The sequence below is a fragment of the Oryctolagus cuniculus genome, chromosome 12, assembly GCF_964237555.1.
Source record: "Oryctolagus cuniculus chromosome 12, mOryCun1.1, whole genome shotgun sequence".
Taxonomy (NCBI): Eukaryota; Metazoa; Chordata; class Mammalia; order Lagomorpha; family Leporidae; genus Oryctolagus; species Oryctolagus cuniculus.
The window spans coordinates 59,024,059-59,039,926 of NC_091443.1; positions in this window are offsets into that span (position 1 = coordinate 59,024,059).

Here is a 15,868-nt window from a genome sequence, read left to right on the forward strand (position 1 = left end):
CAAATTGATGTATGGATTCAATTTAATCCCAATCAAGGTTCCAAAGATCCCTCTGTGTGTGTGTGTGTATGTGTGTGTAAGAGACCAGGGAGGGGGGCTTGGAAATAATTGAAAAATGATTAAAATTTAAGAGGAAGTAGACTGTATAGTAAGTATGTTATATCTAAATAGAAGGTTTAACAGAAGGTTTAAGAAGGGACAAAAAATGGCACATTACTCCCTCTACCTCTCTCTCTGTCTTTCAAATAAACACATTTTAGGTGCTGAATAATAGGGAAAATTGTATTTCCAATAATATGAAAATTGAGAACCTCTGCTTCACAAATGTATGCCACTATCTTAGCCCATTTTGTGCAGCTACAACAGAATATCATTCAGTGGGTAATTTACAAGGAACAGAGATTTACTCCTTACAGTTCTCAAAGCTGAGAAATCCAAGTTCAAGGGGTCTGAATCTTGGCAGAATCTTCTTGGTGCATCATCCCATGGTGGACGTTTGACCCTCTTTTGCATTCTCATTCTAACACATTTTGTGTCTGTGTAAAACTCATTTCAATAACAAAACTTCTCTCATGATAGCAAACCTACTCTTGAAATAGTCTTAATTAACGCTCAAGTGTGTGAGCACTCTACAGTGTTGTATTAGGGATTAAATTTCTAACACATGAACTTTGGGAGGCATATTGAAATCAAAGCCTTGAAATATATATTTATATCCTAATATGTGCAAGAGTGAAATGCCAGATTATCTTTAAAGGATCTCCAATTAGATTGACAGGAGATTTTTCATCAGAAACCCTACAGGTAAATGGAGAAACACATTTATAATCCTTGAAAAAACTGTCATCCCAGAATATTGTACCCAGAAAAGTCCTCATTTATCAATGAAAGTGAAATAAAGATCTTCCAGAACAAACAAAAATTGAAGGAATTTGCCACCACCTGGCCAGACTTAAGAATGATACTTCAGGATGTACCACACACAGAAACAGAGAAAGATAACAGGCATCATAAATGAAAGTGAAGGCAGAAAATTTCCTAATAATAGTACAAAGGAGATCCAAAATAAATAGGGATATTTATGGGAAAGTGGCAGGAATAAGTCATTACTTAACAATAATTTTTAATATAAATGAAATAAACTCTCTAGTTAAAAGATACAGACTTGCTGAATGGATTAAAAAGCAAGACCCATTATTTGTTGCCTACAAGAAATATATGTCACCAACAAAGATACACACAGAACAAAAGTGAATGGATGGCAAAAGATATTCCATGTGAATTGAAATCAAAATTGATAACAGACAAAATAGACTTTATGACAAAACTGTTGAGAGACAAAGAAGGTTATTATGCAATGATTAAGGGATCAATGCAGCAAAAAACTATGACGAGTAAATGTATATGCACCCAATACTAGAGCACCTAGTTATTGGAAACAAATGTTAATGGATCTAAAGGGAGACATATGCCCTTAAACAATCAAAATGGGAGACTTCAACACTCCAATCAATGGAAAGATCAACTAGGCGAAAAAATCAACAACAACAACAACAACAAAAAACAACAGAGCTAATCTATACCATCAGACAAATGGATCTAATTGATATCTACAGAACCTTTCATCCCACAGTCACAGAATACACATTCTTTTCATCAGTGCATAAAACATTCTCTAAGATACACCATATGCTAGGCTATATAGCAAGTCTTAACAAATACAGAAAAATTGAAATCAGACCATGTATCTTTTCTGACCACAATGGAATGAGGCTAGAGATTAATAACATTAGAAAATACAGAAATATAAGGATACTAAACAATATGCTCCTGAATGAACAGTGGGTCATAGAAGATATCAAAAGGGACATTTAGAAATTTATTGAAATAAATGAAGATGACAACATATCAAAAACTTATGGCACACAGCAAATGCTGTGTTAAGAGGAAAGTGTATAGTAATTAGTGTCTACATCAAGAAATTGAAAAAGCATCAAATAAATTATATATCAATACATCTCAGACCTAGAATAAACCACAAACCAAAAATTGGGAGGAAGAAAATAAAAATTAGTGAATAAAAAAATTGAAATAAATGGCTAAGTCAAAAGAAGAGCTGACTTTTCGGAAAAAAAAAAAAAAAAGCAAAATTAATAAACCATTGGCACAACTAACCAAAAGGGAGAAGACCCAAATTAATAAAATTAGAGAAGAAACAGGAGTAGTTACAATCGATGCCACTGAAATAAAAAGCATCATTAGGAGTTTTTATAAACAAAGTCAAATTGGAAAACACAGAAGAAACAGATTTTTGTACAGATACAATTTACCAAAATTGAAGCAGTAAGATATAGAAAACAAGTCTCGGCCAGTGCTGTGGCTCACTAGGCTAATCCTCTGCCTGCGGCGCCGGCACACTGGGTTCCAGTCCCGGTTGGGGCGCCGGATTCTGTCCTGGTTGCCCCTCTTCCAGGCCAGCTCTCTGCTGTGGCCAGGGAGTGCAGTGGAGGATGGCCCAAGTGCTTGGGCCCTGCACCCCGGGGGAGACCAGGAGAAGTACCTGGCTCCTGCCATCGGATCAGCGTGGTGCGCTGGCCGCGGCGGCCATTGGAGGGTGAACCAACGGCAAAAGGAAGACCTTTCTCTCTGTCTCTCTCTCACTGTCCACTCTGCCTGTCAAAAAAAAAAAAAGGAAATCAAGTCTCTGTCTTAGCTATTGGTCTAATCAGTAAGAAAGACCCTCCAAACAAAAGAAAAGCCCAGGACTGGATGGCTCCACTGTTGGATTCTATCAAACTTTTAAATAAGAACTAAGCCAAATTCTTCATAAACTAATCAAAAAATTGAAATGGAAGGAACTCCTATGAGGCCAGCCTCATATTAAATCAAAACCAGGATACAATAGTGAAAGAGAACTATGGACTAATATCCCTAATGAACATAGATGCAAAAATCCCCAACAGCACACATCAAGTCCAACAACAAATCAAATCTAATAATGCACCAACAAGATCATTCACCTGGACCAAGTGGAATTTATCCTTAGTATGCAGGATGGTTCAATACATACAAGTCAATAAATGTGATATCACATTAAAAATTGAATAAAAACCATATGATAGACGCAGAGAAAGCATTTGATGAAAAACAATATCCTTTCATGATAAAAACCTTAAACAAAAAGAATATAGAAGGAACTGATCTTTTTTTTTTCTTTTTAAATAAAATTTTTATTTAATGAACACAAATTTCATAGGTACAGCTTTAGGAATATAGGGGTTCTTCCCCCCATACTCACCCTCCCACCCCCACTGCCGTCCCACTTCCTACTCCCTCACTATCCCATTCTTCATTAAGATTCATTTTTAATTAACTTTATTTACTGAAGACCAACTCCATGCTAAGTAGAAGGAACTGATCTTAACACAATCAAGGTAACATATGACAAACCCACCACAGTCAACATTATACTGAATGGGGAAAAGTAGTAAACATTTCCACTAAGATCTGCAACCAGACAAGAATCCCCACTTTGGCCGGCGCCGCGGCTCACTAGGCTAATCCTCCGCCTGCGGCGCCAGTACCCCAGGTTCTAGTCCAGGTTGGGGTGCCGGATTCTGTCCCAGTTGCTCCTCTTCCAGTCCAGCTCTCTGCTGTGGCCCGGGAAGTGCAGTGGAGGATGGCCCGAGTGCTTAGGCCCTGCACCCACATGGGAGACCAGGAGGAAGCACCTGGCTCCTGGCTTTGGATTGGCGCAGCACCAGCCATAGTGGCCATTTGGGGGATGAACCAACAGAAAGGAAGACCTTTCTTTCTGTCTGTCTGTCTAACTCTGCCTGTCTCAAAAAAAAAAAAAAAAAAAAAAAGCCCACTCTTACCACTGCTATTAAATATAGTTCTGTAAGTTTTTTAGCTAGGGAAACAAATTGGAAAGGAGGAAGTCAAATTACCCCTGTTTGCAGATGACATGGCCCTAAATATAGGGGAGCCAAAAGACTCCACTAAGAGATTATTGGAACTCTTGAGAAAGTTTGGCAAAATGGCAGGTTATAAAATCAACAAACAAAATCAATAGTCTTGGTATACCACAGACAATGTTATAAGAAAGATGTCATAAGATCAGTCACATTTGCAATACCTACAACAATTTAAATACCTTAGAATAAATTTAACTAAGGATATGAAAGATCTCTATAATGAAAATTACAAATCATTAAAGAAATGGAAGACAAAATAGGAAATCTCCCATGTTGTTGTTAGAAGAATTAATACAATCAAAATGATACTACCCAAAGCAATTTACAGAATCAATGTGATCTCAATAAAAATACCAATGCTTTTCTTCTCAGATCTAGTAAAGACAATTCTAAAATTCATATGAAAACAAAAATGATCCCCCAAAATTAAAACAATCTGAAATAACAAAAACTATGTCAGACTCCCAATCAAAAAACCATAACATTCTTCTAAGGTTTAGTAAAAACAATGCTAAAATTCATGTGAAAACACCAGTAACTCCAAATAGCTAAAGCAATATTAAACAACGAAAAGTCTGAGGCATCACAATACCAGATTACAAGACATACAAGACATACTACAAGGAGGATACAGTCAAGACAGACCAATGAAACAGCACAGAAATTCCAGCAATCAATCCACATATCTAATAACCAACTTGTCTTTGATAAAGGAGCAAAAATCAATCCCTCTAGAAAGGACAGTCTCTTCAACAAATGTCAGGAAAATTGGACCCCTACATGCAGAAATATGAAATAAGACCCCTAACTTACACAAAAATCCATTCACATTGGATTGAGGATCTAAGCCTGCAACCTGGTACCATCAATTACTAGAGGAAAAGATTGGGGAAACTATTCAAGACATTGACATAGGCAAAGACTTCTTCACCAAAACCCCAGAATCACAAGCAATAAAAGCAAAAATAGACAAATGGGACTACATCAAGCTAAGAAGTTTTCTGCACTGCATAGAAAGCATTTGAACAAAGTGAAGAGGCAAGTGACAGAGAATGGGAGAAAAGATTTGCGAACTTATGCATCTGATAAAGACAATATCTAGGACCTATAAAGAGCTGAAGAAACTCAACAACTAAAAAGAACATGAACAGGTATTTTCCAAAGGAAAAGATACAAATAGCAGCAATATGAAAAAATGTTCAGGATCACTAGTCACCAGGAAATGCAAATCAAAACCACGTAAGGTTTCATCTCACCCCAGTTAGGATGGCTACCATCCAAAAATCAAAAAACAATGAAAGATGGTGAGAATGTAGATAAAAAGGTACCCATATACAATGTTGGTGGGAATGTAAACTAGTACAACCATTATGGAAGACACTATGGAGATTCCACAGACATCTAAAAATAGATCTACCCTATGATCCAGCCATTCCACTCCTGGGAATTTGTACAAATGGAATGAAATTAGCACATCAATCGCTTCTCAGCCTTTTGGCTAAGATCAAGTGAAATTAGCATATCAAATAGTTATTTGTACCCCCATGTTTTTTGCAGCTCAAATCACAATAGCTAAGATATGAAATCAACCCAGGTGTCCATCAATTGATGACTGGATACAGTATATATGGTACACATATACACTATGGAATACTACTCAGCCATAAAAAGAATGAAATCCTGTCTTTTGCAACAAAATGGATGTAACTATAAGCCATTATGCTTAGTGAAATAAGCCAGTCCCAAAAGGACAAATATATACTTTCTCAGATATGTGGTAGTTAATATAGAATACCAAAAATATATAAGAATGAAACATACCTTATGATTTCATTATTGTTTTTACCCCTTGTCTATATTCCTATGGATGCTTTTGCAAAAATTAAAGCAAAAAAGAAAAAGGAAGGAAGGAGAGGAATTGAGGGAGGCATGAGGAAGGGAGGTCTGGTTATCATCTTAGAATTATATCTATGAAATACGAAATGTGTTCTTTATATTAATAAAAATTTTAAAATATATATTTACAGATGTATATAAATCAAATGAATAGAATCTAGAACATTTACAGAACACTTATTAATCACTAAGTAAAATTCAATCCAATGAAGGACGGGCAAAATATCTGAACAGGTACATTCTCTAAAGAGGAAAGACAAAGTTAATCTACTTTATAAATAAAGGAAAAATATATTAAAGTTATGCTCTCCAGATTGACAAATCAGTTTAGTGGTAGATGTTGTCTCTGATGTGAGTGAAGGGATAGAAGTATACTCCTGATAGAAGTATAACTGAGTACAAGCATTTTGGCATTACCTATTGGAATTGAAAATGACTGTCACTTGTGACTGAGAAACTCCATTCCCAGGTATTTATAATAGAGAAACTCTCACATGTTAATTATCAGAGCACATATGTGGGAAACATTCATAGCAGTATTTAAAATAGGAAAACTGAGACAGTCACAAATATTGTATTATATTTAAACAGTGGAAAACTATCCAGCAATGAAAATATAGGCAATGATAGTACCTTAGCAGAATAGTGTTGAGCAATTGTCAATCCCAGAAGAATATATACTATGTGACTGAAAGAAGTACACATAGTAAAATATGCATTGCTGCCTCTGAAGTTCAAATATTTGCAATGGTAACAGATTATTTAGGATAATTATATACATTATAAAAATCATAGAAAAGGAAAAAATTGATAGAAAAGTTAAGAGTAATTAATTCTAGAGTAGAAAGATTTAGTATAGGTAAAGAACACAAAGAATACACAAGATTCATTTTCAATAAAGTTAATTGAAAATTTTAGTGGAGAATGGGACTGAGAATGGGAGAAGGAGGGGTGAGGGTGGGCATGGTGGGAAGAATCACTATATTTCTAAAGTTCTACTTATGAAATGCATGAAGTCTGTATCCTTAAATAAAAGGTCTCTTTGGGGAAAAAATACATAAGAGCTTTATAAAGTCATAATACTGAATCTATGCCTAATTGCTTGACACAGATAAAATACTGGTAAGTTGAATACACAATTAAAAAAATCTTTCAGTGAAAAATTAGTGTAAATATAAAAATACCAACAAACTGCAAAATATCTGCAACATGTATCACAGAGAAAGAATTGGTATCTCCAATAATTAGCACATCTTACAACTCAAGGGAAAAGAAGATTAAAACAAAAGAGAAGACAATTTTTAGAAAGATATTAAAATTGCACAAGCATATATGGATAAAGAGCGAGACAAACTTATAAAAGAAAGCAAATTAAAATCCAGACTCCTGGTTTTCCATATATTAGATGAGAAAATATTAAAAAGCATAGCAGCATACTCAATTAGAAAGCCTGTGGTGAAAATTAAAATTAGTGGTGGAAATATCTGTCCCTCTGATGGAAGAGAATTTGGCAATGTCTACAAAACTATTCATATTTGACCCAGTAATGCTACTTTTAGAAATTTAGCCAAATATACATCCCTGCATACATTTAAATATATATATATATATATATATATATATATGATCAAATGATTCACTATTATTGCTTGCTACTTACAATACTACAAACATGAATCCCTATAGATGGGATAGTAGTTGAATAAATTATTGTACACAATCTTCATAGAGTACTACATAGATGTATAAAAGAATGGATAATATCTATTACTTTAAATAATAAAAAGGAAACAACAAAAAAGATTTGTAAGAAAGGAGGTGAGGGGAAACAAGGAGATATGCCTGTATCTGCTGACATTGCTAAAACAAAGAGCAAATTAATGACTAATGATACGAGATAGATAACTGTGAGTAAACAGGAATGAGCAGCATTGGCATGTTAGAGATGGAAAAAAGATAACAGACATTTCTCTGTATAGTTCTGACTTTTGGAACCATGTTAAAAATACAATCAAGAAATAAAATTAAAAAGGATATGGGGAAATCCCTAAAGTGAAATACACATAGCGTCAAATGAAACAGACTAGATTTCAGTTGAATAGCATAACCACAATGAAAGGGAGGGGGTGACCAATACAAAATTTCTGCACCAGTATTTGGATTAAATACCCACAAGCTGAAGGCAAAAAGAATTGTAAACAAATTTGAACTCTGATTGTAGTTTTATTTTTCCAAAAAGATGTATGAGTAAGCAATTTTGAAATTACTTTGTGTATAATCTAGGATTTAGTAAAATAAGTAAATGTACTGTGGATAATGAAAGACAGATTTCCCACTATCCAAAATGTATCACAAATATGGAAAGAGAGAAGCCTAGAATGAACCCTTTGGCATTGGTTTGGAATTAGTGCAATCAGAATTAACTCATGATAATGTGTGTTTGTGTATAAATATACATATACACATACATACCATACATGCATAATACATATACCCGAATGAAATATTTGTATGTATGGACAATGGACCATATACTATATAAATATATATATATAATCAATCCATACACATCTATATTCTATTTCTCTTCCAATCTACACATATTCTATGTTTTAATTGATATAGAAATAGATATAGATATAGATGTATGTGAGTAGATACACACAAAAGTGTGTAAGTAGATATGTCTCTATGTAGGCATATGTGTGTATACATACATATATTCCCAGTTCCGTTCACTGAGAAACCCAGCAATAATCAGTAGCAGTGAGCATACCTTGTGCCCAGATCATGGGTTCTAAATAGCATTCTCCACTTATGAAGGCTGATTCCAATCCTGAAAAGTACAAAATGAACCTCCACTACAATACTGAAGGGATCAAAACTTATGGAGACATCAAGAAGTCATATGTAGTATAGTTGAAGCACATAGTCCAGCATGGTTTAGCTATAAAAATGATAGACTCTTAAATAAATCTAGACTATTCCTGTTGTGATTTTTTCCACTTCTAACACACAGGATCTTGTCATACATCTGAGATTGACAGTAGTCCAAACTGAACTGATGTGATTAACAGGTAGAAATAGTTTCTATTCCGAAATGAAAACCAGAATTATGATTTTAGCATTAAGATCTAGAGATGTCCTAGGAAATTAGCATTCTTAACTGTTATACAGAATTAGTGGTGCCTCAGAACCATTAGGGAAGTGGGGAGTGCTTGGCTGATTGGTTGGTTGGTTCATTTTTTTTTTTTTTTTTTGACAGGCAGAGTGGACAGTGAGAGAGAGAGACAGAGAGAAAGGTCTTCCTTTTGCCGTTGGTTCACCCTCCAATGGCCGCTGCAGCCAGCGCACCGCGCTGATCCAATGGCAGGAGCCAGGTACTTCTCCTGGTCTCCCATAGGGTGCATGGCCCAAGCACTTGGGCCATCCTCCACTGCACTCCCTGGCCACAGCAGGGAGCTGGCCTGGAAGAGGGGCAACTGGGACTAGAACCCAGTGTGCTGGCACTGCAAGGCGGAGGATTAGCCTAGTGAGCCACGGCGCCGGCCGGTTGGTTCATTTTTATAGAGTTATTCATTCTCTCAATGCCTAGTACCCTTCACTTATTTCAATAACTTTCATTGCCCCCCCCCCCATTTCATAGGAAATAAAATTTAAAGATGGTACTGTATCTAAATTTATATCACTAGTTTATGTCAGAGCCTTAATCATTAGGAAAAATATATATAAAAAACTGAGAAAGGAATGGCTCCCTCACTTGGAGCCATTACCATGGGGTTATTTGGTTACTTCTGCTACCAGCACTTCCTCTGTTTTGTAGCATATGTTCTTTTTGAGAAAGCCAGAAAAGGTGAATGATGAGATAAAGCTGATAGAAAGAGGAATTTTGAAATTCTTATGTCTGAGGCACATATAGTTCATGTATACATTCATAATATAACAAATGGAATCATGAATTTTCAAACTAGGAAACCCTGAGTCAAATATGTCTCTTTTATGCATAATTGTGTCTACTTGATCAAGTTATTTGACTTCCCTCAAACTAATTTTCTCTGCGAGATGTTCAATATTTTCTTACCCCCTCAAAATTGTGAAGTGACAAATATTTACTAAGTTAATTTTCTCTTTACCCTCTCTTTATCCTACTCTACTAGGCTTATGTGAATGTGAGCTTTAGAGAATGGCTTTCTAAAGTACCAAAATTATGTCACCAAGAATCTAGCATAGTATTTAAAACCCTGAACCTCTTCCCAATTTTATAGTTTTTGTTTTGTCTTCATGTCTCTTCTCATTTCCCTAAATCGAAATCTTTGTCATTTGTGAGTCAACAAACATCTGAACATCCCCAGAATATCACTCTTAGAATTGGAAAATAAGGTATGTTCTTTGACCATGAGTGAGACAGGTAGCTATTATATTGTCCAACATTGCTATTTGCATTCCCCTAAAAATTAATGAATTCTAATTTATCTTAGTTCTCCTCAATTCACATAGTTCATAATTATGAGGCTGAGCATACTATAAAAACAACAATAAAATAAATACAAAAACAAAAAATTAAGGTCAGAGCCCCAAGTTTTTTAAAAAACTTCAAGAAAGAATCATTTACACAAAGGCTTGGTTCTCCTTATGATAATAAGATTTTCTCCCTCAACTAAGCTAATAAATTAATACCATCAATATTTCCCTCAGTTCAGCATCAAAGTATCTTTATCTTCCAATTAACCTATAATTATGTGCTTTAATATCTGACATTCTCCTGGATTTTGGGCTAATCCATACAATGCCAATTTTTAAAGATGAGGTCCCTAGGTCAATCAGCTAGAAACCATTCCCAGAAGTTGATGCTAATCAAATCTGTTCATGCAATTCAGTGAGTAAATTGCTATGAAAGGTTTTGAACAGATGTTTTATACTGAAAAAAACTCTTTATGGTAGAATTTAAATCCCTTTTGTTCAGTAATGACAAAGGTTATTAAAATACACTTTTTGGGAGGTGACCTAATTAAGTCATTCAATCAAAAACAAACAGCATCCCCCAGATAGCCTTCCCAAGTAGGAAGTTTTCAACCTCTCAAGATAGCTCTAATGAAAGCACAACATGAAGAATGGATAAAATTATGATCTCGCCTGAGAAATTAGCCTTAAGCACTTGTTAATAAAGGCAAATATAATTTTACAAACCAACATATAAATTTTGCAAATTTTTTTTATTGCTTTCTGCACCGAGGTAAAGTAGATTGATATGATTACCTCCTTTATATTCTTATTTAATTCATTCTGAAAAATTTTGTTTGATGACAGGAGGTCTAAAAATAAGAACAAATTGTATCTGGCTTTTCTTGTATCTTGTAGCTGTTTGATCCTTGATTAAACAAGTTTTTCTCCTAAAAATTAGCTAAACACTTGGCACTCCCAACTCTCATGATTTTTCCCAGAATATTTCTGTTTTGAAGTGAATAAAACACACACGCAATTTCTTCCTTCAGTGTCCAAGAATTGTCACTTTATTGAACTAGCTGTTTCATGTTTAAAGTAGCCTTTGAAATATACACAAAATAGTTGAATTTGTTTCTCACATAATTAAAAACGAAGGAACACTAAAAAAATGGTCCACAAAAGCATCTTTCTACAAAGATAATGCTTCCTTCACAATACCCTAAGAATTCTGCTTTTGATTAAATTATTTTCTGTTTGGAAAATGTTCCCAATTCATTCTTATTTAGAAATTCTAAGACTGCTAAATATGTATCATACTGTTACGATACAGTTTAAGTGTATGCACATTTTCTATTAGAGTTAACTTTTTAATGTACTTTTAATTTCAGGTTTGAATATTTATTAACAAAATAACTTCTTGGTACAGTCAGAATTTTTTTAATATGACATATTGTACAAAACTTCACTGGGAAGCCGATTACCGCAAAGTTATTATCAGGTTCATCACAGCTGCTTGTAACATCACAAATACAAACTGTCATATTATCTATTACCACTGGAGAACTGTATTTCCCTACATGATTCACCTCCTTTCAAGTAGGTCTGAAATACTACAATAAAGCAATTTCAGTAGCAATCTCCATTGTGAGTCCCCATGGTGAAAATCAAATACAATTTTTCACTAAGCAAGTTCACGACACAAGGACACTACTCTCCTACCATCTCCTTTACAGAGTATGAACCAGAACTGCTTAACTAAAACTGTTAGAATGTATGTGAAAGAGCTGTCCAGTAGGACATCTGTGAAAAGTGAAAATGGGCTGTATCAATTAAAGTTTCTTGACCACAGGTCACTCTATCTGATTTCCAGGTAGTGCTAAAACTCATCAATTCTTTCTAGGTTAGTAATGATGCAAGTGACCTCCTTACACAAGCAACCTCAAGCTAGCTTATGTGTTAAATGAAAATCTCAGGATAAGAGTGAAATCTGTATCATTAGTAAAAACAGATCTTGTAAAAAACAACCTCGTAAATGAACTGTAGCTTTGAAAACACACCCTTGCCTATTCCTAAAAAGAATCTTCTCAAGATCAGAGGCCTATTAAACACCAGAAATGTTAGACATCTGTTGCTGTGTTGCATGAAGGCAAACACAGAGATATATTAGTACCATATGTGAAGGAATATGACTCCTAAATCCAGCTTTGCTGATATTTCCCAAAATACATTGCCAGGATTATAGAGTAAATAAAATCAAAGATAAATGGCTTTTAAAACAACAACAACAGAAGACTCATCTGAAAAGTTAAGCCATCATCTATCAAAAAATATATCTTGATATATATATAACATGTTATAATAATTCTCCTCAAGTGGCTTCTTGAATCATATCACAGTTACAGGTACAGCACAACCTACATCCAAAGAGAAACATGTAAGAAAACTCCTCATGAAAAGTAATTCTTAGGTCAGATGCTTAGGGGTGAGGGAAGGTGGGAAATAAAGGTGAAATTGGATCTCATTTTGTTTGTCCTTATGCTAGCAGTTCCTGATCCTTATAAAGTTCAAGAGTGATTACATTTGCCTTACAAGGAAGAACAGAGCAACAATTTACTCCATAGTACCCTATGTGTAGGCCGATAGATGGAGTACTGATAACAGGCCACAGTGTTGACTCTACTTGGATTGTGACTGAGAGTCTGGTGGCTGCAAAAGTAGGAAAATGTCCAAAGGGAAACCCAGAGGTTTGAAGAATGAGGTCTATTTTTTTCCAATACATTAAGTATATCATCAATTCTTTTGGGAGAGGGCAGGAAAAATACCAACCTTCACATTCACAACTGAGGGATGGGAAGGAAGGGTGTCACATTTAGTAATAAGAATTGGATTTTCTTAGTTAAATGTTGTTTTCTTTTCTTTCTTTTTTTTTATTGGCCTGGCTGTGCTCAAAATGAGGAAGTAGCTAAGGCACTATCTAATTTAGGAGCGCTCACTAACCTTGTAAAGCATTGATTAATCTAACTAATCTTGTGTAATCACATTGTTTCTGAAGTAATAACTAAGCCTATCTTTAAGAAAAGCAAGGGTGGTTTCCTTAATCAGTTTATAGCTATAATTTCCAAACAGGAAAATAGTCTTAAGGGGCAAATATCTCAGGGAGTAGATACAGTAACTAGATCCAGAGTCAGTAGAAGCAAGAAGTCTATACTCATGAAATTAAAGCCAATATATTACCAAGGGACTCTCTTTGGAAATGAGAAACAAAAGGAGGAATCTCTGCCTGCCTGGGCTGGTGTGCATAATTCTCTGGAATGGAAAGAGAAGGTCTTTTGAGAAAGCTTAGGTCCTCAGGATTTTATAAAATTCCATCTATTCTCAGGAATATGGAATATATTTCACTATCAGAAAATTTACAGGAGAACCCACTTGTGAAGATTTTGCAAAAGGAGTTACACAAGCCATATTCAATGTTGATTCTCCACATTCATCAGAAGATGAAAAAGTGCACCAAAATTCCCTTTATTTTACACTGGGAAAGAAAAATAAACTTTAAGGTTCAATGTGACTAGGTGTATATGGAAGATAACAAGAGAAAAGAGAAGGAAGAAATGGACCTATTCTCCTTGATTAATTTCCTTGACATGTTGTATGGTGTATAAGTCAGCTTTTTTAGACTGTAATGAGGTTACAATACCCTCAAACCTCAGGGGTTTACAACAACAAAGTCTAATGATAGCTAAGTTCAATGTGGAATGGAGACAGCTCATTTATTATTATACTCGCAGCACCTAGTTGTTTTTAAGTTCAAGAGTGATCAAGATTTGCTTCAGAGGGAAGAAAAGAACAACAATTTATTTAGTGGTGTTCCAGTACAGGAGTCCGGTTAACAAGATGTGGTGTTGACTCTGCTCAAGATCTGTCGGCATGGATTGGTGCTGAGTCAACAGCTTTGCTTGGAATGGAGTCTTCTCTCTGGGTCCAGCTGAAAAGCAGCTCTTTTTGTTGCAGTGGTCCTTAAGGCTTCTGCTCGCATGATACTGTCTAAGTTTCATGGCCTAATCGCCTGTCAGGTGGAAGGACACTCCCACCTACAGCAGGTACTGTAGGTCACACAGCAATGAAGTTGACAGATTACATCTTCACAGAAAGGATAGAGAATTTTGAGGAACAATAATGCAATCTAATAAATAGAAATCTTGGGATGATCAAAAAAGAAGATTCTTGGTCAAAGACATTTCCAAATGGATAACACTTTTAACCACACTAAAGACCAAACAGAGTTGTTTCTTGGCTGTAATCTATTAACATATTTTAGTTGGGGGTATGTGGGAGTTGAGCAAAAAAGCAACAAACACATCAGAGACAACTTGTTTTTCTATGTTTTAAAACACCTGAGGAGTCAACAAATAACTTGTTTTACTGTTGATAATTATGCATATGCCATTGAATGGTTGATTCTGAGACTGAAGATGTACAGAAGAAATATCAGGTAAGTTCATGTGAATTCTGGTCAACAAGCCAAGCTGCTAACTTAGACCAGTCATGATGCCTAATGGTACAAACTTGTGCCCATTAGAATGTAGTGTACTAGGAGATTAACATATGTAATAAAAGCATAACTAGGTAGGGCTTTATAAGTTGAATTACTGAGTAACGTGAGTAAACTGAATGAGAAAAGTAAAGAACAGCAAAACAGATATGTTAACAGTTGGAATATTCTGTTTTTGCTTTATTACGGCTTCATCTAAATCTCCCCCATCTGCACTGGACTGGATGGTAACTTACACGGTAACCCGCTGCCCTCCCCTGAAAGGGGATCTCCTCAGTGATTATGAATCATGTACTTATTCAATATATATTATTTTACAGAAGAAAGTAAGCTGGCAGAAAATTCAGGGATCTGCTTCATGGTGCAGCTAACCCTTGAAGTGTCCACATTCCAGGTTGGTTCTAGTTCCAGCTACTCTGTTTCCCATGCGACTTCCTACAGATACAACCTGGGAGACAACTGGTGATGGCTCAGGTGCTTGGGTCCCTGCTACCAACATGGGAGACCCAGATAGGGTTCCAGGAGCCTGGTTGTTGCAGACATTTGGGGAGTGAATTGGTAGATGGAAGCGTTCTCATACTCTCCCCTCTATCTCCCTCTCAAATAAAAATAATGCTTTAAAAACTGCTGAGTAAATACTACTTAAAGATAATTCCCTAGCCCCCTTCTGCATAAACTTCTGGAAGTAATGGAGTTTAGAAACAGTTATTTTCATTAAGAGAGAAAAACTAACCTTACACATAAAATGTGAATGCATTTAATGAACACTTTAGAGACACATTTTTATGTCTGAAGTGATTCTTCTCTAATCTAGATTCAATTGATGGCTGAGTTGGGTACATACTTACTTTTGTTAGAAGCATAGTCAAGGAAATTCAAGATAAAGATCCATTTCTGGCCTCAGAAGACTCAATCAATCTGGGACAACACTGAATCCCACGTGGTTCAAGTCCTGGCCACTTCCTGCTAATATTCCCGGGAGACCTGGATGGAGTTTCTGGCT